The following is a 27216-nucleotide window of genomic DNA, read 5'->3' on the forward strand; positions in this document are numbered from 1 at the left end:
AACTCTCTCTCCAGTCCTATATATATATTTGGTTTATAGAACTGGAGAGATAGCTCAATAGTTACACATCAAACACACACTACTACTACTACTACTACTACTACTACTACTACTACTACTACACACAAATAAAAGAGTCTTGTGCAAGGAGGTCATGCTGCAAATGTGAGCATGAGGATAAGAAACTCAATATAATGGCCAACTGGCCAACAAGATGGCTCAATTGGTCAGAGTGCCTGCTGTACTTCCTCCCGGTACCTACCCCCAACTGCCACAAAGAAAAAAAATGCACAAGAGATGACCGGCCACACTATTGGAGGCCCATGAACTGTAGACTAATGGCTATGGAGTCCCTATGGGACTAGACTAGACCCTGTGAATACAGAAGACAGTCGTTTGGCTCGAACTGTTTGGGTGGCACCCGGGCAGGGGGATCGGGATCCATCCTTGGTGCATGGGCAGGCTTTTGGGTTGCAGTGCCCGTGGAGTGATGCCTTGTGCAGCCTTGGTACAGTGGGAAGGGGCTTGGACCTGCCTAGGCTCAGTGTGCCGGGCTCTCCTGACTCCCCATGGGAGACCTTGATTTGGGGGATGTGCTGGGAGGGGGGAGAAGGGAGGAGGTGGGTTCTGTGGGTGGTATGTAGAGTGAGCAGAAAATTTCTTAATAAAGAAAAATGAAAAAAAAAAGGAAAAAGAAAAAATGCACAAACAAATGTGGGCCAGTGAAAGGGCTGTAGTGGGTATCCATTCCAGCTTTGATCTGGAAGTTCCAACCCCCATTGAGGCTTCAGTAACTATCACGCCTACAAGGCGGGGCCAAGAGAGGACCCTGAAGACCCAAGATCTGGATGGACCAGCTCTCTCTGTTCCTGGACCCTGGACAGTGGAGGTTGACTGAGCAGAGCTCCAGAGAACACCGCTGGACTGCGATACACCTTCCCCAGACCCTGCGACCTACCTATCACTTCATTTGTAAGTTACACCACTAATAAACTTTCCTTTTAACTACGTGGAATGGCCTTAATAATTTCACCAATAAATAGCTTAGCAGATAATAGGCTTGCTCACCCACCTGAGTTCAATCCCCTGTCCATGGAGAACTAGCTCCCACAAATTGTCCTCTGACATCCACACACTAGGTGTGGACGGACATATAGAGTAACATGAATATTTTACTGGATTCTGAGGGTGGAATGTGTGTCTGACTCAGACCCTAAACTCTTAATCACTTTGCATTTCTATTTGCTATATTGACATCTATTGTTGTTAATACTGACCGAGTCTCAAAATGTAATCTGGGTTAGCCTTGTACTTCTTTTTTTTTTTTAATTAAGAGATTTTTCTATTCATTTTAAATACCAACCATAGATTCCCCTGTCCTCCTCCCTCCCGCCCCCTAGCCTTCCTCCTCATAAGACCCCCAATTTCCACCTTCTCCAAAGCAAGGTCTCCCATGGGGAGTCAGCAGAGTCTGGTACATTCAGTTGAGTAGCCTTGTACTTCTATGCCTCCTGCTTCATGCTCTCTCTCTTTTGAGACAGGGTCTCACTATGTAGCTCTGGCTAACCTGAAACTGATTACAAAGACCAGGGTGGTTGAGAACTCATAGAGATCCAACTGACTCTGCCTCTGGTGTGCTGGGGGTTAAAGGCATGCAGCACTATGCTCAGCTTGCTTGGTGTGTTATCATGAGATTAACATGCATCCATCACCAAGCTGGCTGTATTTGTATCTTGAACCATGTTTTTCTCATTGTGACTTTGACCCAGTCTGTACTCTGTTGATAAAGAAACTGCCCCCATCCCTAACACTATGGAGTAAGAATGGTGCAGAGATCACACGCCTATTATGTTCAGAATGATGCGGTCACTCCTCTTGTTAACGAATCCCTTGGTTACCTCACACTGATAGTCCCCTGAATCCTCACTCCTGGCAGGGTCTATTTGGAGGGTGCTGTGGTTCAGGGATAGCCTCATCCTATTTGTGATTCTCAGATGCTGAGTGTTGAAGAGCCAATGGATGGAGATCCCAGTGTCATTTGACAAGCAGATCAGGGATATAGACATCAGGTCTTTGACTGTGGTGTTAGTGACTTGGATGGAGGGTGGAGTCACTGGATCTGTGGATAAACAGTGGAGGGGAACAGCTGAGAGTCCTTCACCCTCAGAGATCTCATCCAGCTCACAGGGCCCATAGAATGAAGTGGCCCTCTGCAAGATCACATGTTTGGGTTCAAGATATGTTCTGTAAGGAGAGATCTGAATCTTACTCCTACCAAGATCACCCACAGTGACCCTAACTCAGGGTATTTGTGTAGATTCCACACTGCGTGCCTCTTCACACCACATGTCCAGAAATCTCATGGTTGGGGGTATATATTTCCCAATGATTTTTGTGGAAATTCTTGCTCACACTTTCTGTGAGCGTGAACAGTCAGGTCCCTCTTTTATGAAATAGCCCAATTGAATCACCAATGAGTCAAGGAAGAAATAAAGAAAGAAATTAAAGATTTCCTAGAATCCAATGAAAACGAATGTACAACATACCGAAACTTATGGGACACTATGAAAGCAGTGCTAAGAGGAAAATTCATAGCTCTAAATTCCCACATAAAGAATAAATCTCACACTAGTGACTTAACAGCAAAACTGAAAGCCCTAGAACAAGAAGCAAACTCACCCAGGAGAAACACACGCCAGGAAATAATCAAATTGAAAGCTGAAATCAAAGAATCAATGAAACAAAGAGTTGGTTCTTTGAGAAAATCACAAGATAGACAAGCCCTTATCCAGACTAACCAAAAAGCAGAGAGAGAAAGAGCATCCAAATTAACAAAATCAGAAATGAAAAGGGAGACATAACAACAGACAACAAGGAAATCCAGAGAATCATCAGGTCATACTTCAAAAACCTATACTCCACAAAATTGGAAAATCTTAAAGAAATGGTTGATTTTCTGGATAGGTACCACATACCAAAGTTAAATAAGACCAGATAAACTATTTAAATAGACCAATAGCCCCTACGAAAATAGAAACAGTCATTAAAAGTCTCCCAACCAAAAAAAGCCAAGGACCAGATGGTTTCAGTGCAGAATTCTACCAGACTTTCAAAGAAGAGCTAATACCAATACTCTTCAAATTGTTCCACACTATAGAAACAGAAGGAATATTGCCAAACTCTTCTTATGAGGCTACAGTCGCCCTGATACCCAAACCACACAAAGATGCAACAAAGAAAGGAATTACAGACCAATCTCCCTCATGAACATTGATACAAAAATATTCAATAAAATAAATGAATCCAGGAACACATCAAAAAAAGTATCCACAATTACCAAGTAGGCTTAGTCCCAGGGATGCAAGGATGGTTCAACATATGAAAATCAGTCAATGTAATACACTATATAAACAAACTGAAAGAAAAAACACATGATCATCTCATTGCATGTTGAAAAAGCCTTTGACAAAATCCAGCACCCCTTCACGATAAAGGTTCTAGAGAGATCAGGAATACAAGGAACATACCTAAACTTAATAAAGGCAATTTACAGCAAGACAACAGCCAACATCAAGTTAAATGGAGAGAAACTCAAAGCGATTCCACTAAAATCATGAATAAGACAAGGCTGTCCACTCTCCCCATACTTATTCAACATAGTACTTGAAGTTCTAGCTAGAGTAATAAAACAACAAAAGGAGATCAAGGAGATACAAATTAGAAAGGAAGAAGTCAAACTTTCACTATTTGCAGATGATATGATAGTATACATTAATGACCCCAAAAATTCTACCAGGAAACACCTACAACTGATAAACTCCTTCAGTAAGGTGGCAGGATACAATATTAACTAAAAAAAAATCAGTAGCTCTCCTATATCGAAATGATAAATGTGCTGAGAAAGAAATCTGAGAAACATCACACTTTACAATAGCCACAAATGATATAAAGTACCATTGGGGTAACTCTAATCAAGTGAAAGACCTGTATGATAATAACCTTAAGTCTCTGAAGAAAGAAATCAAAGAAGAGATCAGAAAATGGAAAGATCTCCCATGTTCATGGATAGGAAGAATTAATATAGTAAAAATTGCAATCTTACCAAAAACAATCTACAGATTCAATGCAATTTCCATCAAAATCCCAACACAATTCTTCACAGATCTGGAAAGAACAATACTCAATTTTATATTGAAAAACAAAAAAACCTAGGATAGCTAAAAGAATCCTGTACGATAAAACAGCCTCTGGAGGCATCATGATCCCTGACCTCCAGCTCTACTATAGAGCTATAGTAATAAAAACAACTTGGTACCGTCATAAAAACTGACACATGGAGCAATGAAATCAAATTGAAGACCCTGAAATTAATCCACGCACCTATGAACATATGACTTTTGACAAAGAAGCCAAAACTATACAATGGAAAAAAGCAACTTCAACAAATGGTGCTGGCATAACTGGATGTCAACATGCAGAAGATTGCAAATAGATCCATGCACAAAACTCAAGTCCAAGTGGATCAAAGACCTCAACATAAATCCAGTTACAGTGAACTTGATGGAAGAGAAAGTAGGAAGTAGTCTTGAACTCATTGGCACAGGAGATCACTTCCTAAATATAACACCAGTAGCACAGACTCTGAGAGCAACAATTAATAAATGGGACCTCCTGAAACTGAGAAGCTTTTGTAGAGCAAAAGACACAGTCCAGAAGACAAAATGACAGGCTACAGAATGGGAAAAGATCTTCACCAACCCCACATCTGACAGAGGGCTGATATCCCAAATATATAAAGAATTCAAAGAGTTAGACATCAAAATACTGAACAATCCAATTAAGAATGGGCTATAGAGCTAAACAGAATTCTCAACAGAAGAAGCTCAAATGGCTAAAAGACATTTAAGGAATTGCTCAACATCCTTAGTCATCAGGGAAATGCAAATCAAAATGACTCTGAGATACCGTCTAACACCTGTCAGAATGGCTTAGATCAAAAACACTGAAGACAGCTTATATTGGAGAGGATGTGGAGCAAGGGGAACACTCCTCCACTGTTGGTGGGAACGCAAACTTGTACAGCCACTCTGGAAATCAGTATGGCGGTTTCTCAGAAAATTGTGAATCAATCTTCCTCAAGACCCAGCTATACCACTCTTGGGCAAATACCCAAGGAATGCTCAATCTTACCACAAGAACACATGCTCAACTATGTTCATAGCAGCATTATTCATAATAACAAGAACCTGGAAACAGCCTAGATGCCCCTCAACTGAAGAATGAATAAAGAAAATGTAGCACATATACACGATGGAGTAAAAAACAATGATATCATAAAATTTGCAGGCAAATGAATGGAACTTGTAAATATCATCCTAAGTGATATTTTCACCCGGACTCAGAAGGACAAACATAGTATGTACTCACTCATAAGTAGATACTAGATGAAAGGCAAAGGATAACCAGACTACAACCCACAACTCCAGAGAAGCTAGCTAACAAGGAGGGACCCTAGGAGAGACACACAGATAGCCCAGCAAAGAAGAAATAGATGGAATCTACTGTCAGTCTGACCGACAAGTAGGGTAGCGGCAGGAATGGTCCAGCCGGTCTCTCCCTGGGGCTGAGCAGGATGATGAGTGTCAACAGCCCAGACCCCCCATTCACCAGAGAGAAACAGACTGGACTGGGAGTCTTGTCAAAACAGAAACTCTCGCTTTATTGCATCAGGAGTGAATAGGTTGGGGTCACAGGGGGGATGGGGTGAGAATAGTGGGCCAATGAGATGATGCCATTCCAGCAGTTACTAGGCAGAGACGATTCTAGGTTGAGTATTGCTGAGTCACTCTTGTGTGGAAGTCATGTCCCAGGGCAGGTCGCCAAACTTGAGCTAGGCCCAGGAAGTTACACTGGGCCTCACACCTGGGCCTTATGGGACCCACCACCTCCCCCTTTTGTTTTTGTAAGACTTGGCCCCTGTCTTAGGTCATCCCCCAATTGGAGATCTTACCTGTCATTGAGTACCATGTACAGTAAATTGGGGGGGGGGGGAGTTGCTCCATGACCTTCTTAGGTCGTCTCAGCCCGCCTGAGAGCTTGCCAATCATTGGTCAAGTGAAGAGCAGAAGAAGGGCGCTCATAGGAGGATACCCAGCCATGGGAGGTACCAGATTTCTGAGTGGTCAATCTTTGTTGGCATACCTCAACCTGATTTATCTTAATTGCCTCTAACCTCTGGTGGATAAATTGTGTGAACCTATTGAACACACAAGGCCCAATGGTGAGAAGGGGAATGTGGAGAAGAAAGGGTTCAAGAAGGGGAAGTAGGTAAAGTAAGAACCCATGAAGGCCTGTCCACCAGAGTGGCCAAAACAGGGTTCAGATCCCCACTGGGTGCCTTCCAAGGCAGAACCAAAAGTACCCCAATGGCCAATGCCATTTTTGGTGGCAATCCAGTAGGTCTTATTATCAGTCTTTTTAATGCATTCATGCACCATGGTGTAGCAGGTGGCATGCATGGATCAGTAAAAGGAGGTGCAGGGGCAGGGCCCAGGTTTGCTATTTACCATGGGTATGATTTTAGGCTTTAGCACACATACCCACTTGTTGGACCCAGAAACCTGGGACCCAGAGGTATCAATGAAATTATGGGCAATTTTAGCACCACAGTCTGACTGACTGATGGGAGACGCGCTTATGTATGAAATTTCAAATGTTCCCCCATTGCAGTCACAGGGACTCCCCATCATCTTGTTTAGGATGGCTCTGGCATCATGTGGGTTACCAAATCCTCCATCATTGGGCTGGGCAATTAACACAGCATCAGGACAAGCAGCAGCATCTGCATCTTTAGTCGTTTCTGAGGAAGAAGCAAAAAGATTATCCTCCGGGGTGGAACACTCCCTAGAGCCATCATTATCATTGTCCCCTTTTGGTGGTAAATATTTGAGGTCTCTGGCCAGTACCCAGATGGGTCTCTTTTCATTTTGAGGAAAGACACATCTAAACCCTCTTCCTACTGTGAGGAGTGGGTCTGGCCCTCTCCAGGCCCCAGTTAAGGGGTCCCTCTGCTTGACCCAGATGGTACTGTAGGTAACAGATGAGGACCAATGTTTTTGAAAAGGAGACAAATATTTATCTTCCTCAGAAAAAATTAAAATATTTAAGGTTAATAATGCCTTTCTTAGTTGATCATGTGGGGGTAGAGACTCCAACTTTTGTTTCTGCAATTGGGACTTAAGTGTTTGGTTGAATCTTTCCACGATGGCCTGACTCCTAGGATTATAGGGGATGCCAGTAGAATGAGAAATTTTCCAGGTGTGTAGGAAATGTATAAAGGCTTTGCCAGTAAAGTATGGGCCATTATCTGTTTTGATTTGGCTAGGTAAACCAAGGGTGGCAAAGCATTGAAGCGTATGGCTAATAGCACGTTTGGATTTTTCCCCGGCATGGGCTGATGCCCAACAGGCACAGGAGAAAGTATCTACAGAAAGAAAAACATATTTAAGTTTTCCAAATGGAGAATAATGTGTGACATCAATCTGCCAGAGATGATTGGGGCAAAACCTTCAGGGATTACTCCCTATCTTTTGGAGGGGAGGGATCTGAAGAAAGGACTGACAAGACTTACAGGTCTGGACAATTTTTTTGAGATCTTTAACCTGTGCGTGAGGAAACTCATGTTTTAGGCCTCTCCAGTTAACATGGGTAAGTAGGTGGAAATCTGTGGCCTCAGTAACAGTATTACATTGAGGCATAGAAGCCAGATGGTCAGCCAGCTGATTTCCTTTGGAAAGAAATGCCAACAAATTTTGGTGGCCTCTAATGTGTTGCAAATAAATGGGATTGAGTCTCTGTTTAAGTAAGGAGCAAGCCTGAATCATAAGAAGAGAAATGGGGTTGGAATCTAATTTAGTATGGGCTTCAACCAGGTTGGGCAAAAGATTTACAACATAAAGGCTATCAGAGAATAGATTAAATGACTCTGGTATAAAATCTAGCATCATAACAACAGCAAACAGTTCCTTAAACTGTGCAGAACTGTAGCTAGAGTTTTCCGGCCTTGCCCACCGTCAGGACAAATCTCTGTCACCCGCCAGTCCCACAGCCGCTCAGACCCAACCAAGTAAACACAGAGACTTATATTGCTTACAAACTGTATGGCCGTGGCAGGCTTCTTGTTAACTGTTCTTATATCTTAAAGTAACGCATTTCTACAAATCTATACCTTGCCACGTGGCTCGTGGCTTACCAGCATCTTCACATGCTGCTTGTCCTGGCAGTGGCTGGCAGCGTCTCCTTCTGCCTTCCTGTTCTTTTATTTCTCCTCTGTTAGTCCCGCCTATACTTCCTGCCTAGCCACGACCAATCAGGTTTTATTTATTGACCAATCAGAGCAACTTGACATACAGACCATCCCCCAGTACAGCCAAGTGCAGACCATCTCAGACACCTGCACTCAGGCCCATGGTCCTAATCATCCTCTATGCAAACCTGCTGGGTAACGCCACAAGGAACCCAAGAAGGGCTCCCACAGGACATACATTAACATCCCACAGCACAGAACCTTGTGGGAGATTGTTTTTATAGGTATAGGTTTTTCTCCTCATCCAAGGGGTGGGAACATAACTAGGGAGGCCCCCAAACATCTCCCCGTCGGTAAACACTGTAAGAAAATTGGGGTTTGGGTGGGGCAGAAAGGTTCTAGGGGAGCTCCATTCCAGACAGGAGAAGGAACTCATCCATTTATAAGGGCCATGATGACAATCAACCTTCCCTGGAAACCCCTCAAGGACTATGGCAATTTTGCTATTATTTTTTTGAAGCCAGGTAAAGTTAGTAATTTTAAATGGAACAATAACGGAATGAGGTTTTGTGCCAAATATCCTGACAGAAATACCCCTACCCTTAATACCCTTAATAATGCAATCAGCTACCTGGTTGGTCAGGAAGTAAACCTGGGGGGCTCTACCCACTGAGAGGTGAACCCAATGAATGGGTTCTCCCTCTTGTGCTAACAGCACAGTGCATAAGGTTTCCCCCAGGAAAAATACACAGGGAGACAGGCAGGTCAGGGTCGAATCTCCTTAGGGCTGCTGTATCAATGGCTTGTTGAACCTGTTGTAAGATTTGTAAATGATTGGGAGGATAAGGTAATCTGGGATGAAAGGTCAAGGCCCTTAAGGAGTTCATTTAAAGGGGTTAACTGCTCTGTGGGCACAGAGATCCACGGCCTCAGCCAATTTATCTCTCCCAGCATATTTTGAAGCTGAATTAAGGTATAGGTTTCTTGAATAAGTAACTGGTGTTTAGCTGGGAAAATTGTATCAAAGGACAGGAGAGTGGCCAGAATTTTAAAGGGAGAAATGGACTGTACTTTATCTGGAGCCACCCTAAAATTGTGATCTTTCAAGATGGTAAGGCAATTAGTGGTGAGGTCCTGAAGGCCCGTCAAAGTGGGACTTCCTAGAATAATATCATCCATGTAAATATAAAATAAAATGTCGGACATCTCATTAGGGAGAAAAAATATGTGACATAAAGTACCGACATATAGGGGGGCTGTTAGCTATCCCCTGTGGCAGAACAGTCCACTCGAACCTTAAGTCTGGGCCCCGGAAGTTGCTGGAGGGCAGGGAGAATGCAAACTTCTCCATATCATCTGGATGTAATGGAATGGAGAAAATACAATCCTTAATATCAATAATAGTCAGATAATAGGTATTAGGGATGTCAGTTATCCAAGGAAGTCCCCTTTGGGGGGTCCCAAATGGGATCTTTTTTTATTGATTTTTCTTAAGTCATGCAGGAATCTCCAGGAACCATCAGCCTTTTTTATAACAAAAACAGGAGAGTCCCAGGGGCTGGTGGACGGCTGAACATGCCCCAAGGACTATTGTTTAACCAGAGCATCCAGCTGTTGTAATTTAAAGGATGGTAAAGGCCACTGCTCAACCCAAACAGGTTCCCCAGGTGTCCACTGAATCTTTGGCACCAGGGGCGAGCAGTGGCTTTTAGAATTGGGGGTGAACCCGGGAAAAGTCTCATCTGAGCTTCTCAAAATAGGGATCATCTCTATAATTGGGGTATGTTTCCTGCCCCTCCTCAAAGTGCTGTTGGTACTCTTCAGTGTCAAGCACGTCCTGATAAGGGGCCTTATGGTCTGTGGTGATAAAGTCCTCAGCTTCCCCAAGGATGTCCTGGCCAAGAAGGTTGTCAGTTACACCAGGAATCACAAGGGAATGCACCTCCCCGTGATTACCGTCATGGTCAGTACAGGACAACCAATTAGCTGTCTCCCATGACACAGAATGCCCCCCCCATGCCAAGCATGTGGGGTCTGTTAACCAACTGCCAGGAGGGGACTTCCTCCTTTCGGATGCATCCCCAGTGTCTATGATAAAATTAAAGGTTTTTCCTTCAATGGTTAGGGTCATCTTGGGCCTTAATCTGGGCACCAAGGGTATGGTTCAGTGGGCTTTGACCATCTCTTTCCTCTTATTTAACAGGGCTGGGGATCACCCCTGGGAGGTACCCCTTGGAAGTTGAATTTAGATCTATAGTCTTCTGCCCCAGTGGAACCCCTTCTTACACCTGGGGCATGGGGTGTGGGGCAGGCCCAATTGGGGAGGAACCATGGAGGTGCCTTTAGCATGGTTAGGACACACTCTTTTAAAATGGCCTTCCTCCCCTCAACGAAAGCAGGACCATTTTCCTCCCATGGAGACTTGCTAGAGGGCATTGATTAAGGTTGTAATCTGTTCCCAATTAGCTGCCTGCATGGCTACTGCCATGGTTTGGACCAGGTGAGTAGAGCCAACATCTCAGGAGGCCACAATCCATTTGCTAATTTCCTGATCCCTTAATCCAGCACAGACAAGCTTATGATCAGTGTTCATGCATCCAATACCAACATTTTAACAAATTTATTCCTCAGCTCCTTGGGAAGAGACCTTTCTGGAGACTCTTAGTGACCCTTTCAACAAATGTCACTAAGTCATTGCTGATCTCTGATGGACCCCGGATATAGGATCCTCCATGGGGCCTTCATCCAATATTTTCCAAGCAGCTATCCCAAGTGCCCTAACTTGATCTTGATGGGGGCAGGAATGGCAGCCTGCTGGAGGCCAATGGAGTACTGGTCGGAGGTACCGGACAGCATCCCAAAGGTGATAGGAATTTGAGGGTTGGCTGCTTGATTTCTCTCTGCCTGGACCCTGCACTCCTCTAGATAGAAGGCATCACATTTCAAGTAGAGAGGTCCAGGGAGGACTGCTTTGGCAAGGGGCTTCCAATCCCAAATGGTCAAGGCTTGATAAGCCAGACCCAGAAGGATAGTCTCAGCCCAAGGGGAATTTGGCTCGTCTTCTGAAACAGCCTTTTTAAGGTCCTTAAGGTCCTGAGCCTCCCAGAGATACCAGGCAAGTGGGCAATTGCCGCCAGGGTTAATATTAACAGGAAAGATGCCAGTCACATCCCCTGGGGCCGCACCCCACCCAGAGTAGGGCAAATTTGGGGGAATGGAATTCAGGACAGAGGGGGTGAGGAATGGATTGGTAGGGAGAGAGGATGTTGAGAGGCCCTTTGAAGACCAGGGGGCACCATCAAAGGGATCAAGAAATGGATACAATGAGCCAGATGAGCCAGGCTGACTCAGGGTTTTGGGTTGGGTGTGGCCTGAATTTTTATGTCTCTCTCCTCCCTGGGCTGTTTCCTCTCCTTGAGGTCTCCCTATAGGCTCCTATTCCTTGTAGGGCTCTGGACTTATGTCTCCCTTCTTAGAGTTTTCCGAGGTAGCCACTGGCCGTTTTTCCTTAATGGACCTTGATGGAAAGCAGCCTTTTAAGGCAGTAACAATTGGGATAGCTCCCAGTGGAGGAATCTCTCCTCTGTCAACCCAGGCCCTGTAAATCAGGGTTTCTATTCTATCCCAGGTGTCCTAATTGAAAAGATGGCCATCAGGCAATCATGGGGAGATCTTAATGAGGTAAGTCCATGTCTGGAATGCCTGACTATCAGAAAGGTTGAGACCCCTGCTCTTTAGCAGTATTTGTAGGGACTCTAAGGCAGGATTTAGTTTAGAAGACTGTCCTATATCTTACGGGGGTACACTCACCCGCAGACTGATTGGCCTATCATCGTTCTTCCATTCCTCACATGGGGCATCAGTCTGTCAGTCTGACTGACAGGTAGGGCAGAAGCAGGACCGGTCCAGCCGGTCTCTCCCTGGGGCTGAGCAGGATGATGAGTGTCAATGGCCCATACCCCCCCCCCATTTCACCAGAGAGAAACACACTGGACTGGGAGTCTTGTCGAAGCAGGACCTCACTTTATTGCATCAGGAATGAACTTATATAGGTTGGGGTGACAGGGGGGATAGGGTATGGATAGCGGGCCAATGAGATGATGCCATCTCAGCAGTTACTAGGCAGAGGCGATTCTAGGTCGGGTAGTGCTGAGTCACTCTTGTGCGGAAGTCATGTCCCAGGACAGGTCACCAAACTTGAGCTAGGCTCAGGAAGTTACACTGGGCTCACACCTGGGCCTTATGGGGCCCAGCAATCTACAGGAGCAAACTGGGAGTGGAGGGGGTAATGGACAACTAAGAATGGGGGATGAGAACATAAGGAAATGGGAGGGTCAAGCTGGAATAGGGACAAAGCAGGAGAGCAGGGAAAGAGATACTGTGACAAATGAAGACATCATGGGAATATGAAGAGGCAGGGTGTCAGGGAATCTCTCAGGAATCCACGAGGATGACCCCACCTTGGACTAATGGTAATGATCAAGAGAGCTTTCTGGACTGGTCTACTCTGGTGACTGGTCTAGGGAATACCCTAACTGTCATCATAGAGCCTTCATTCAGGCACTGAGGGAAGCAGATGCAGAGATCCACAGCCAGGCACCAGGCTGAGCTCCGGGAATCCAATCAATGAGAAAGAGGAGGGATTCTGTGGGCAGGGGACATAGAGTTCATGATGGAAAAACATGTAGAGATGACCAGCCACACTAGTGGAAACCCATGAACTGTGGACTAATAGCTATGGAGCCCCCATAGGACTAAACTAGGCCCTCCGGATACAGGAGATAGTTGTTAAGCTCGAACTATTAAGGTGGCACCAAGGCAAGGGGATTGGAATCCATCCCTGATACATGGGCAGGCTTTTTGGAGCCCAGTGCCTACAATGTGATACCTTGCACAGCCTTGGTGCAGTGAGGAGGGGCTTGGAACTGCCTCAGCTGAGTGTGGCAGGCTCTGCTGACTCCCCATGGGAGATCTCGATTTGGAAAATGTGGGGATGGGGGGGTGGGAGCAAAGGCTGGGGGGTGGGAAGAGGGAAGAGGTGGGATCTGTGGTTGGTACGTAAAGTGAATAGAAAATTTCTCAATAAAAAAATGAAAAAAAAAAGCATTGGCAAACTGACTCTAAGAACACATCAAAAACATCCACCATGATCAAGTAAGCTTTATCCCAGAGATCTAAGGATGGTTCAACATGCGAAAGTCTGTCAATGTAATACACCATATAAACAAACTGAAAGAAAAAAACACATGATCATCTCATTAGATGCTGAAAAGGCCTTTGACAAAATCCAACACCCCTTTATGATAAAGGTTCTAGAGAAATCAGGAATACAGGGAACATACCTAAACATAATAAAGGCAATTTACGCAAGCCAACAGCCAACATCAAATTAAATGGAGAGAAACTCAAAGCGATTCCACTAAAATCAGGAACAAGACAAGGCTGTCTGCTCTCCCCATATTTATTATATATAGTACTTGAAGTTTTAGCTAGAGTAACAAGACAGCAAAAGGAGATCAAAGGATTATAAATTGGAAAAGAAGAAGTCAAGCTTTCACTGTTTGCAGATGATATGATAGTATACATGAGTGACTACAAAAGTTCTACCAGGGAACTCCTACAGCTGATAAACATCTTCAGTAAGTGACAGGATACAAGATTAACTCAAAGAAAATCAGTAGCCCTCCTATATACAAATGATAAAAGGGCTGAGAAAGAAATCAGAGAAACATCACCCTTAACAATAGCCACAGATAATATAAAATACCTTGGGGTAACTCTAACTAAGCAAGTGAGAACTTTAAGTCTCTGAAGGAAGAAATCAAAGAAGATATCAGAAAATGGAAAGATCTCCCATGTTCATGGATAGGAAGGACTAACATAGTAAAAATGGCAATCTTACCAAAAACAATCTACAGATTCAATGCAATCCCCATCAAAATCCCAACACAATTCTTCACAGACCTAGAAAGAGCAATACTCAACTTCATTTGGAAAAACAAAAAGCTCAGGATAGTTAAAAGAATCCTGTACAACAAAACCTCCTCTAGGGGTATCAACAATCCTGATATCAAGCGCTACTCTGGAGCTATAGTAATAAAAATAGCTTGGTTATTGGCATAAAAACTAACATGTGGACCAGTGGAATTGAACTGAAGACCCTGACATTAACCCACACACCTATGAACATATGATTTTTGACAAAGAAGCCAAAACTGTACAATGGAAAAAAGAAAGCATCTTCAACAAATGGTGCTGGCATAATTGGACATCAACATGTAGAAGATTACAAACAGATCCATATCTATCGCCATGCACAAAACTCAAGTCCAAGTGGATCAAAGACCTCAACATAAATCCAGTTACATTGGACCTGATGAAGAGAAAGTAGGAAATAGTCTTGAACTCATTGGCACAGGAGACCACTTCCACAGAATGGGAATAGGTTTTCACCAGCCCCACATCTGACAGAGAGCTGATCTCCAAAATATATGAAGAACTCAAGAAACTAGACATCAAAATAACAAAAAAATCCAATTAAAAATGGGCTATAGAGCTAAACACAGATTTCTCAAAGGAAGAATTTCAAATGGCCAAAAGACATTAAAGGAATTGTTCAGCATCCTTAACTAGCATACAGATGCAAATCAAAATGACTCTGAGATACCATCTTACACCTGTCAGAATGGCTAAGATCAAAAGCACTGCAGACAACTTATGCTGGAGAGGATGTAGAGCAAGGGGAACACTCCTCCACTGTTGGTGGGAGTGCAAACTGGTACAGCCACTTTGGAAATCAGTATGGTGGTTTCTCACAAAACTGGGAATCAATCTACATCAACATCCAGCTATACCTCTCTTGGGCATCACATACCCAAGGAATACTCAATCATACCACAAGGACACATGCTCAACTATGTTCATAGCAACATTATTCATAATAGCCAGAACCTGAAAACAACCTAGATGCCCCTCAACTGAAGAATGGATTAAGAAAATGTGGTACATATACACAATGGAGTACTACTCAGCAGAGAAAAACAATGACAGCATGAAATTTGCAGGCAAATGGATGGAACTAGAAAATATCATCTTGAATGAGGTAACCCAGACTCAGAAGGACAAGCATGGTATGTACCCACTCATAAATGGATACTAGATATAAAGCAAAGGGTAATCAGGCAACAACCCACAACTCCAGAGAAGCTAACTAACAGGGAAGACACAAAGAGGGACACATAGACCAAACTAGAAAGGGGAAAGCAATGTGATCTCCATGAGTAAACCGTGGATGAGGGGTGGGCAATAGAGGGTAAGGGATAGGGGATGAGAGCATAAAGGGAATGGGATGGTTGATCTAGAACAGGGAGGGAGGGGGAATGCAATGAAAGAGAGACCATGATAGAGGAAGATATCATGGGGATAGAGAGAAACCCAGTGCTAGGGAAGTTGCCAGGATTCCCCCAGAATGACCCCAGCCTGGGCTACTAGCAATAATGGAGAGGGTGCCTGAACTGAACTGGCTAGCCCCAGAGTTTGCCCCAGAGATCAGACCGGTGAATACCCTAACTGTCATCACAGAGCTTTTCTCTAATGACTGATGGAAGCAGATGCATAGATCCACAGCCAATCACCAGGCAGAGCTCCAGGAGTCCAGTCAGAGAGAGAGAGAGGAGGGATTCTATGAGCAAGTGCATCAAGATCATGATGGGGAAACATGCAGAGATGACCAAACCAAACTAGAGGGAACTCATGAAAGTTAGATTTATGGCTATAGAGCCTGCATGAGACAGGACTAGGCCTTTGCACAGTGAGACAGTTGTGTAGCTTGATCTGCTTGATCTACCCCTGGTGGTAGAATCAGAATCCACCTCTGGTGCACTAGCAGACTTTGTGGAGCATTACCTATGATGGGACACCTCGTGCAGCCTTGAGGCAGGAGGAAGGAGGAAGGGCTTGGACTTGCCTCTACTGAATGTGCCTCACCATGGGAGGCCTTGCCTTCTTGTGGGTGGGAGTGGGGGGCAGGTTGAGAGGGGGAGGCTGGGCGGGGGCGGGAGGATGTTAGAGGGGGATCTTTGATTGGTGTGTAAAATGAATGAAAACATTTCCTTAATAAAAAAAAAAGAGAAAGGAAAACCAAAAAAAAAAAAAAAGAGAGTCATAAAATCAGATATACTGAATCTTATAGAAGAGAAAGTAGGAAATAGCCTTGAACCCACTAGCACAGGAGACAACATCCTGCATGGAACACTGCTAGCACAGGCATTAAGATCAACAATTAATAAATGGGACTTCATATACCTGAAATACTTCTGTAAGGCAAAGAACACCATCAACAAGACAAAACTGCAGCCTACAAAAAAATGTCCACCAACTCCATATCAAATAGAGGACTAATATCCAAAATGTATAAAGAACTCAAGAAACTAGGCATCAACAAAAAAATAAAATAAAAAATGGGGTACAGATCTAAACAGAGAATTCTCAGTAGAGGAATCTCAAATGGTCAAGAAACACTTTAAGGAATGTTGAACATTCTTAGCTATCAGGGAAATGTAAATCAAAAGTACTTTCAGATTCCATTTTACAGTTGGAATGGCTAAGATCAATAACACAAGCCAGGAACTGGAAACAACCTCAACAAAGAATGGATAAATATGGTGTACTTGTATAATAGAGTATTACTGAGCTTTTAAAAAAAAAAAAAAAGCATGATCTTTGTAAGCAAATGGACAGAACTAGAAAAAAAATCAGCCTGAGTGAGGTAATCCAGACCCAGAAAGACAAACATGGTATGTACTCGCTCATAACTTCATATTAGCTGTTAAGTAAATGATAATCATAATACAACACACAGACATAGAAAGGCTAAGTAGCAAGGAGTGCTGTGGGAGCCCACAACTGACTCAGTTTCCCAGTTTGAATCTGAAGTCTATTCTGAGGAACCACCATATTGGTTTGCATAGTGGCTGTAAAGGTTTGCACTCCCACCCTCAATGGAGGAGTGTTCCCCTTGCTCCATGTCTTCACCAGCATGGAGCTGCTCTAGGTCTCAGTATACATGTTATGGCTGTTAATTTGGTGGTTTTGTGGGACTCCTGACAGTGGGAATGAGTTGTAACTGACTCTTTCACCTGCCCTTGAGACTGTTTCCTCCTACTGGGTTGCCTCACCCAACACTGATATGAGGGTTTGTGTCTGGTCTTACTGTAACTTGTTATGATGTATTTGGTTGACATCCCTGGGTGGCCTGCTCTTTTCTGAAGGGAAACAAAAGAGAAGTGGACCTGGGGGAGAGAGGATATGTGAGAGAGGAACTGGGAGGAGTGGAGGGAGGGGACACTGTGATCAAGATGTATTGTATGAAAGAAGAATCAAAAGAAAGAAAAGTTGTATGATGAAGTCACTCCTACACCAGACAAGTTAGATTGTCCCTCCAGACTTCATTCTCACTTCATCCATAAATCAAAGTAGGTGCAATGAAAATTCATGTCTAAAGTGATTCTAAACCCTGGTTACTGAAGTGCAATCCACCAACCAGCAGTGATGCATTACCAGATCTAGGCAGTAGTGTGTGTGTGTGTGTGTGTGTGTGTGTGTGTGTGTGTGTGTGTGTGTGTGTGTGTGTATGTGTACGTATGTGTGTGTGTGCCCACGCGCACGCGAGCGTCCAGGGTCAGCCTAGGCAACACAGCAAGACCAGAGCAGCAAAGAGTCCAGCCATGTTGGGAGGGAGAAATAGGGGGAGGTAGAGGGATGGAGGAAGGTGTGGAGGGAGGGAGGGCAGAGCAGCAAAGAGAATCCAGGAATGTTTGGAGGGAGGGTGTTGGGGGAGGAGGAAAAGGGAAAAAAGGAGGAAAAAGGAGGGGAAGAAGGAGGGAGGGAGGGGAAGAGAAGGGACAGGAGGCTTTCAGGTCCTACTAGAAATATCAGAATCTGTATTTATTTAAACAGTAACCTTGTGTGGTTATTGTGTGGTTTGTAAGTACATTAAAGTTTCACAAGTTTCCTCTCTAAAGTGTCTTCCAATTCTAAATGCAAGTGTTTCACATGCACTGAAAATCTGCCACTCTACAGGGACTCAGTGGGGGGCAGTTGACTTAGTCACCCAGTCTACACTTTTCTTTTCTTTTCTTTTAATTAATTCATTTATTTTACATCCTGACCAGGGCCTCTCCTCCCTCCTCTCCTCATATCCCTTCCTCTCATCTCCCCTTTGCCTGACCCTTCAACCCACCCCTCCCCCATATTTACTCAGAAAGGGGTAGGCTTTCATGGGCATCAACAAAACATGGCACATCAAGCTGCCATAAGACACAGCACCTTCCGCTGTATTCAGGCTGGGCAAGGCAGTCCAGCATGAGGAATAAGTTCCCAAAAGTCAGCCAAAGCCTCAGGGACAGCCCCTGCTCCCATTGCCAGGGACAGACCAAGCTACACAATTGTCACATATATGCAGAGGTCAGTCCCCTGCAGGCTCCCTGATTGTTGGTTCATACTCTGAGTTCCCATGAGCCAGGCTAGCCAATTCTGTAGGTTTTCCCGTGATGCCCCTGACCCACCTGGTTCCTACAATCCCTCCTCTCTCTCCTCAGCCGCACTCCCCTAGCTTGACCCACTGTTTAGCCATGGGTCTTTGCATCTGTCCCCATCAGTCACTGGGTGAAAGCTCACCCATCTGATTTGCTCACTGGGAAACACTAGTGAGGCTGTGCTGCCATCTTGTGACTGTAACCGGTAAAACACACTTAACCATTGGTGGTGAAGTCCAATCTCTAGTCCATAGGCTTAGTGATGGGCACCTTCACTGAAGAGCCGTTTTACTGGCTCTGAAAGTGAAGATTTTATAATTCCCAACAATTTGGTGCTGGTGAAACACCTATTTTCCAGGCCGCACTCTAACAATGTCACCCTTGAAATCATCATGCCTGAACTGCCAGGAAATAAGTGTATAGGTTCCCGGGCGCTTGCTCTCTGAGGCGCTGTCTCATCTTGTGCTCTCTCTTCAGTCCTGTCCTGATCTCGACAGGCACTGAAGCCGGCAGGTACCAGAGAACACCTTCCAAGTGCACCTCCATTTCCCACCTGCCACTTTCCAAGTGACATAATCTGAAGGTCCTGTGCTCTCCTGTCACTTCCATGAAGCAGAGAAACCACAGCAGAAACTGAATTCCAGGACTGTCCAGCCAGAGCCGCAGGAGTACCCCTTCCCCATTCTGGACCATGTTCATAGTTAGAGCCGAATCCCACTTCCGCTGCCTCCTCCCACCTGTGCTGTGGCAGACCCATGTCTGCTGGCATGTATCTTTTTATTTTTATTATTTTGGGGGACAATCTCACATCATAGACGAGTTCCCACCTAGGGACTTGGCCGCTCTGAACCAAGCTGTTGTTCTGACTCTCCGAAGGTCTGTCCAGATCGGTTGCTTCTGGGGGTTTCTGCCACCCACCAGATTTGGTTCCAAATTCTAGAGTCTGCTTCTTCAGCTGCTGCTTCCCTCCACCTGTTCTAACCACTGCTCTCTCCCTCTCCACTGTACAAGTGTCTCTCCTGCTCCTAGAGCCTTCTATGCCTTACACCCCCCCACCTGGACACTCGCCTTGCATTTCTCCACTCTGGCCTGCTCCACCCATCCAGGTTATGCCCACGTAGGCACATACATCTACTAAAGACACTTAGGCTCCCCCTTTCCCCCAGAGCCTCAGCTGCTCTCTCCTCTCTGTCTGTCTTGCTCTCTCCCCTCTCTAAGTTTGACTCTCTGTCTGTGCCTGTCTGTCTGTCTCTCCTCTGTCCTCTCTCTGTCTCTCCCTGTATCTCTCTGTCTCTGTGTCTGTCTGTCTGTCTCTCTGTGTCTTTCTCTTGGTTAAGTGTTATCCCAAGTTGCCTACATTGTCTACTATTACTACAAATCTTTACCATTGTACCAGGGATCTCCTCTCGCTCCCACTGGGCCCCATCAAAAGGACAAAGGACTTCTCTCCTTTGTGACAAGTTTCCCATTCCGCTTAGGGATGCCAGGATGGACATTCTTGTCACAAGGACACTTTGCCCACCTCAGCTCTGCCTTTTCTCGACTCCCCTAGGAACTGCAGCCCCACCTGAGCCTTCCTGAGACCCCTTCCTCATCTCCTCCCTTAGGAGCTGCCTGCAGTCCACACCCACTGTGCCCTCTATCTCACCTCCCTCTTGGAGCTTATAGAATTCCAGATTTTCCTTTTGTGACCCTACCATCTCCTTGGACTACAAACAGCTTGGCCTCAATGCAGCTCAATCGATGGTCAAAGACTGGCAAATTCTCAGTGTCCAAATTCTCTCCTGTGGTAACAATTACCACTGCACAAACAAATGATCCCAAATATCTTCTAACTAAACCTGCTCTGCCCTCCACTTCCAAATGTCTCTTCTCTCTAAGGCTTCTCTACTTCCCACTCTGAAAAAAATCTTTTATTTCTATGATATCTCTGTGCTCTGCTCTCAAAATTCTCTTAACACTATGCTGTTAAATCCACTTTAAGATTTGTAAGTTCATTGGGTACGGTTAAAAAAAATTTAAATCTGTAACAAAAAATTGGCTTAAAATTGATAACAAAAGGATTATACTTAAAAAAACGTCTATACACAGGTAATCTTAATTTACTACAACTTACCGTATATAGGATTCAACTCTTGTTTAGAATATACTGTACATGTAATTTGGATTCCATTCTTATTTAAAAAAATAGATCTACTAAAAGATAGTTTAAATAACAATTGCATAGTTAGCAGCCATCTTAACTAAGGTTAAAGGGTTCACTATTAAAAAGATAAGGAAAGTCCCCAGTCTCTCTATGGACTGCATTTGCAGTTTGGAGTTTATTGCATTGTAGGTTTAAAGTTTTATGGAGATGCTGAAGGATCTTCAATTCAAATTTTGACCTTCAATCTTCAACTCAAATCTTTAAGGCTCAAACTTAACAGGGATAAAGGTTGTAAAATCCTAATCCTAAAAAAGCTACTAACTTGTAAACTGTTATGTAATTCATTCAATGACAAGCTTTGTTGAGTCTCTTGTATGTGTTTTCAAGGTTAAGCTAAAGCAAGTAACTAAAAACCTCCCTCCCTGTCATCTTACATCTCTGTCTCCCCTACAGAGGCCCCTAACCCCAGGCCCAGGGCAGCCACTTCTGTCTGTGTGCTAAATGAGGGTGATAAAAGTCTCTTGTCCCCGTGACCCAGAGCCTGCCCCACTCTACATCTGGCTGAACTTTGAGATTTGGGAAATAACAGTGAAGGGACAGGATAGGGATCCTAACAGAGAGGGGGGGGTTGGGGACAGGAGGGCTCTCAGCACTGCCAGGTCAGGGCAGAGAGGTTCTCTGGGTAAGTCAAAGCCTGGAGATGCTAGACACCATTCTCAGGAGGACACAGGCTCAGAAATTCTTCTGTCCTCAAGAAAATTAAACCCTGGCATGAACATTTGTGACCAGATCAACCACACAGAAGCTGAGGTTCCTTAGAATCTTCCAGAAGCAGCTGTGTGGGAGACAAAGGTAGTTCCCCTGAGCACCCAGACAGCGGTAGGTAGGTCAGAGATGGAGACTGAGTCTGGAGGGTGCTCTGGGACCTGGGAAGGTAGAACACCTGGGTTTCTTTTGACTTTGGCTGGCTACCCAGGACTCTGGATGGGAAAAATCGAGGCCCTTGTCTCTAAAAAGGGCGGGGGGGAGTTCATGGACATTGAAGAACCTAGTGGTCACCAGAAAAAGAACCGAATAGAGACCCATTCCCATCACTCTGCCTGTCTGTTCTCACAGGGACTTGTCTTAGCAGATAGCCACATGGAATTACATACTCTCCCCTGTCACATGGGGAAACATCACCTAACAGCTGCTCCAGCTTAGTCCCTTCCTCCCACTAGGCAAGAGCTGCAGCCAGGGTAGAAATTAGGGACTATGCACCAGGTAGAATTCAATTCTCATAAGCTTTGCAGCCAAAACAGCATCCTCACTCTCTCATACTCCAGGGTGGCCTGCTCTGGACACCAAGTTTCTCCTCTGCCCACAAGCCAGCGCTTAGGACATCTTCACTTATGTGAACATACCAAGCAGGCCCCTCAGATTAACCAAGCAGAGTGGGGCATATACATATTCAAGCCCCCAGAAATGTCCTGTAAGAACTGCCCTTAGTTTTTACACTACCAATCCTGTCATTTTCCACATCAACCCCGACTGGGTCTCACTGTCAAACCTCCTTTCTCCACACACCAGTGTCCACACAGAGCCTCCTGGCTCTCAACACAAACCTCTCTATGCTTCATGGAAGCAGGACGAGTTGTGTTTTCCCCAACATGGCCCACAGGCTGGCCATCTGCAGCCTCCTCACACACTAGGGCTACCACTGTCAGTCCTTCCCTGAGGATGACTACTCTCCTGGGCTGTGGCTTCTTCCTTCACCCCAAAGCCAACACTGTGGCGTGCTGAAGTTCCTCAGCCCTTCATCCATTCTCACCCCTCCCCATCTCCAGCTCTCCTACAGGCCCCCTTCTCACTAGTAAACAATGGACCTAGTGATCTGGATAAATCCCAAAGGCTACAGCATCTTTCCCCTGCCTCCCACCACACAACCACAGGCTGTGAGGATACAGGGACTTGTTTAGAGTTGAACATGCTTATTTAGACCTTGACCCACACTCTACCACTGAGTTACCACCCTAGCCTTCATACTGCCACCACTGAGTGACCTTGCTCTGCCCACAACTCTCAAGATCATCTTATCATTTTGTCTGTGTGCACTTGTTCATGTGCGTGTGTGTGTACACCTGTGTGTGTGTGTGTGTGTGTGTGTGTGTGTGTGTACCAGTTCTGTTCCTTTAGAGAACCCTGATGAATACAGACTGGTACCAGGAGTGGACTCTTATAACTTGGGATGGAGGTACTTGGAAAGATGGTACTGAGATGGAGGACTTTGAAACCTCCGATTCTCAAGGGTCTATTTCATTTGAGGAAGCATTCTCTCACATCCTTTGGAAATGATGCATCCCCACATCCACTCGCTGCAATATTGCCTTCTCCGCTTTTGCTGAGGAAATTAACCCTTCCTTGTCTGTTATACCAGCAGTGATGTTCCCTGAAGGAAATGCCAGGCAAGGCAATACTGCTGCCCCTCAGGGCCCACCTATAGTTGCCTCTATACCTATAACCAGACTTAAGGAAAGCAGGCTCCTAGAGGGGAAATAGAAAGTGTAGTCCATGACACCACAACACTAATGAGCTTAATGAGTTTGCTACTTCATTCAAGGAAAAGTCTGGGGAATACATGTATAGGAATGGATAGTAAGGGTAGGGGATGATTGTGGAAGGAACTCCATCAAGCTGAGTTTATCAATATGAGCCACGGAAATTCTAGCTTTAATATGGTTAAAGTAAAAAAAAAAAAAAAAACAGTTCTTGGAAGTTGTCCAAAGTTTGACTGGTTGGCTGAAGTTGGAGATACCTCATATCCGTTGGCTTAGTGTTAAGGCTCAGGAGAAACTGCAATGCTAAAGTGGGTATGCTGTGTAAACCTGATCCTCCACAACTGGAAGGCCCAGAAGCCATGCCCTTCACTAATTCTACAAGATCCAAAATGGTGAGAAGGGCACTAACACCTTTGAAGAGCTCTGTCATTCTTTTCCTCGTGCTGGACCTTAGGGTGGGAGATGCTGCTGCTCAGTTGGATGAATTACACGTGATGAGATTAACAGGGACCCGATAGATAGAGTAGGTGTTTCCATCTTCTGGTGTCTTTGTCCATTTCTTCCTTCAGTGTTCTGAAGTTATAGAGGTCTTTCACTTCCTTGGTTAGGTTCATCCCAAGATAGTTTTTGAGGCTATTGTGAATGGTATTGTTTCCTTATTTCATTCTCTGTGTGTTCATTCTGGGTATACAGGAAGGCTACTGATTTTGGTGTTAATTTTGTAACCTACTATTTTGCTGAGCATGTTTGTAAGCTGTCAGAGTTTTCTGTGGTCTTTAAGGTATATAACATCTACAAATGAGGACACTTTGACCTCTTCCTTTCCTATTTGTATCCCTTGTATCACCATCTGTTGTCTTATTGCTCTAAGTCTTCAAGTATTACATTGAGTGGGAGTGGAGAGAGTAATGGGATTAATCCACAGAGTCTATTTAATGATCAAAGGAATTTATCACAACCAGAATAAAGGAATTGGTCACAGAATTCTGGAGAGGTGAGCCACATTCTAATGCAGTTCTCTAGTGAATTCTGCCCTGGTCTGACCCAGCATCCAAAACCATGAGGTCACAAAGCCTGTGGGTACGTGCATCCCAGGTCTTAAGGATCCCCCAGTGGCATGTACCTCAAGGTCATAGGCAGGTGTAAAAGCTGCTACCTCACTAGGGGCAGTGCTCTAGGGCATGGCTCAAACAGCTTCCTACTACAAGAGAGTGGACTTGTCTTGCCTTGGTTTTAGTAGGAATGCTTCAGGTTTTTCCTTCACATGGCATGATGTTGGCTGCTGGCCTATTGTATAGGGTCTTTATTATATTGAGGTATGTTCTTGCCTCCATATTCTCTCTAGGACATCAATGCTTTTCTGTAGTTAATGGGTTAAAGGTCTTGCAAAATAAAATGGATGAACCTTGCTGGGCTCAGTGGCACACCCCTGGGCTCAAATGAGTCTGTTCTTTCCAGAGCATCCTGAGCAACATCAGCAAAATTCTACTCTTTTCTGAAAGATATTTCCAATAATTAGGTATTTCCAAAAGATCATGCTATGCAAAACAAGCCAAATATGAATGAGCACTGTTTAAATGCCCATTTCAATGCAGCCATGAATAGACAGGTGTAATTAATGATGCTGAGAATTCAAACTCGGGGGTGGAATTAACTGAGAAGATACTCAGAGGAACTTGGTAGAGGAAGGAATATTTTACAACTTACTCATGGAGTTACTCCATGAATGCACACATTTACCCAAAACAACTTATGACCAAGTGTGGTGATGTGCTATCTGTAATTTCAACTACTCATAAGGCTGACTGGAGAGAGTTACTTGAGGCCAGTATTTTGAGACCATACTGAGCAACAAAGACAGACCCCCTACCTCAATACAAAAAAATAATCAAATAATAAGGACTATGGATATAATTCAGTGATATGGTGCTTGTCCAGCATTTGAAAGGCACGAAGATCTAGACCAAATATTCACGCACAAGCACGCACGCACGCGCGCACACACACACACACACACACTCACTCACATGTGCATGTGCACACACACAAAATTAATAAGTAATTTTTATGAAAATGTGGAATACATACACAATAGGGTATCTTCAGCCAAAGGAAGGAAATTAAGTCATTTGCAGAGAACTGGATGGAACTAGAGAACATCCTGTTAAACAAAATAAGCCACTCTTAGAGGAGTCTCATAAGTTTTTTCTCATATACAGAACTTAGGGGGTTGGAAGAAAATGAGAGGGAAGTGGACTAGCAAAGACATGGAGGGGTAAAGGGGGGAACAGAAAGGAGAGAGGGTGAGTTCATCAAACTACATTCTATGCATGTATGATTATAATCTACTATTTCATATAAGGCACAATAATCCTAGCATGGGGAAAGACTTAAGTAGACATGTCTCCAGAGACGTACAAATAGCTCATTGGTACAGGAGAGGGCACTCAGTATCATCAGTCGTTGTGAAAATGTCAAGGGACCCTTCCTGGAATATGCACTAGGACACCAATGGGAGTGGAAGAGAGGCGATGTCACCCGTGGACTGACTCCAGACACCAATGGGAGTGGAAGAGAGGCGATGTCACCCGTGGACTGACCCCAGGACACCGATGAGAGTGGAAGAGAGATGATGTCACCCGTGGACTGACCCCAGGACACCAATGAGTGTGGAAGAGAGGTGATGTCACCCGTGGATTGACCCCAGGACAGCTCCTGAAAGGTTTTGATGCTGGGTCTGGTTTGTATTCTCATTTTACACTCTAAAACCACAAGGTGGAGTGGGAAGTAAGATTTTACAGAATCGTGTGTGGCTGTCAGCAGGTAGTTAAGGAGAACGGCCATTGTTTCAGCTATTCCTCCAGGTCATTCCCTTTCAGGTAGCTGGTGAAGGCACGCTCGGCAAATAGGCAGTACAGGCAGTGCCTTAAGGAAATCAATAAATCGGGACCCAACAATTGGCCTCTTCTACCTTATTCTACTTCAAAAACACAAACCAGACTCAAATGAGACCCCCTCCACACCTAACAAGGTTTCTTAGATACCTCAAACAACTCAATGACAAACATTGGTGGGATATGGAAACGGTGCACTCCTTGGGCATGACTTGCAGGAATCTGAAACGTGAGCCCCTGCGGGAAACACTACTGAGCTCCTAACAGCTGAACACAGACAGCCACCAGGCACTCCCACTGTGGAAAATACGCTCAGAATTGCACTAGAGCTTCATGTGCAAGGTGGATAGTTACAGACTCCTGATCACAGCCATGCGTCCATCACCAGGTGAATAGAGAAGCATACACACATTTCAAGATGAATCAGCCATACAAAGACAGAGTTCTCAGAGCCTGCTGAGTTGGTTCACTAAGTAAAAGTGCCCATCTGCAAGCCTGGTGCCCTGGATTTGATCCCCAGGACCCACATGCTGAAACTAAAGAGCAATGTGGCAGCTCCACCCACCCACTCCTCTACCAAATAAATGCAATTAAAAAAACAAAACCACAAGACAAAATTCAGATACAAGCCACAAGTTGAATTTATCTAAAAATACCTGAATGAAATAAATCAGAAACAAAATGGGATTCATTGTAAAATTACAAGTAAATAAAAGCTTAAGAATGGGGCCAGGCAGTGGTGGCGCATGCCTTTAATCCCAGCATCTGGGAAGCAGAGCCAGGTGGATCTCTGTGAGTT

At 44.6% G+C, this 27216-nt stretch overlaps 1 long non-coding RNA gene across 3 annotated transcripts in view; it reads right to left on the minus strand.

The window, feature by feature from the left end:
* Nucleotides 1-185: 185 nt before the first annotated feature.
* LOC121825312 (uncharacterized) overlaps nucleotides 186-27216 on the minus strand; it is a 32095-nt gene continuing 5064 nt past the window's right edge. The window contains exons 2-3 of one of the 3 annotated variants that reach the window (XR_006067468.2): nucleotides 25612-25684; nucleotides 186-6859 (exon numbers count right to left, since the gene is read on the minus strand). This is a non-coding gene — a long non-coding RNA (uncharacterized LOC121825312). The other 2 variants (XR_013051895.1, XR_013051894.1) reach the window with 2 other exon arrangements.

Source organism: Peromyscus maniculatus, chromosome 1, assembly GCF_049852395.1.
Source record: "Peromyscus maniculatus bairdii isolate BWxNUB_F1_BW_parent chromosome 1, HU_Pman_BW_mat_3.1, whole genome shotgun sequence".
Taxonomy (NCBI): domain Eukaryota; kingdom Metazoa; phylum Chordata; class Mammalia; order Rodentia; family Cricetidae; genus Peromyscus; species Peromyscus maniculatus.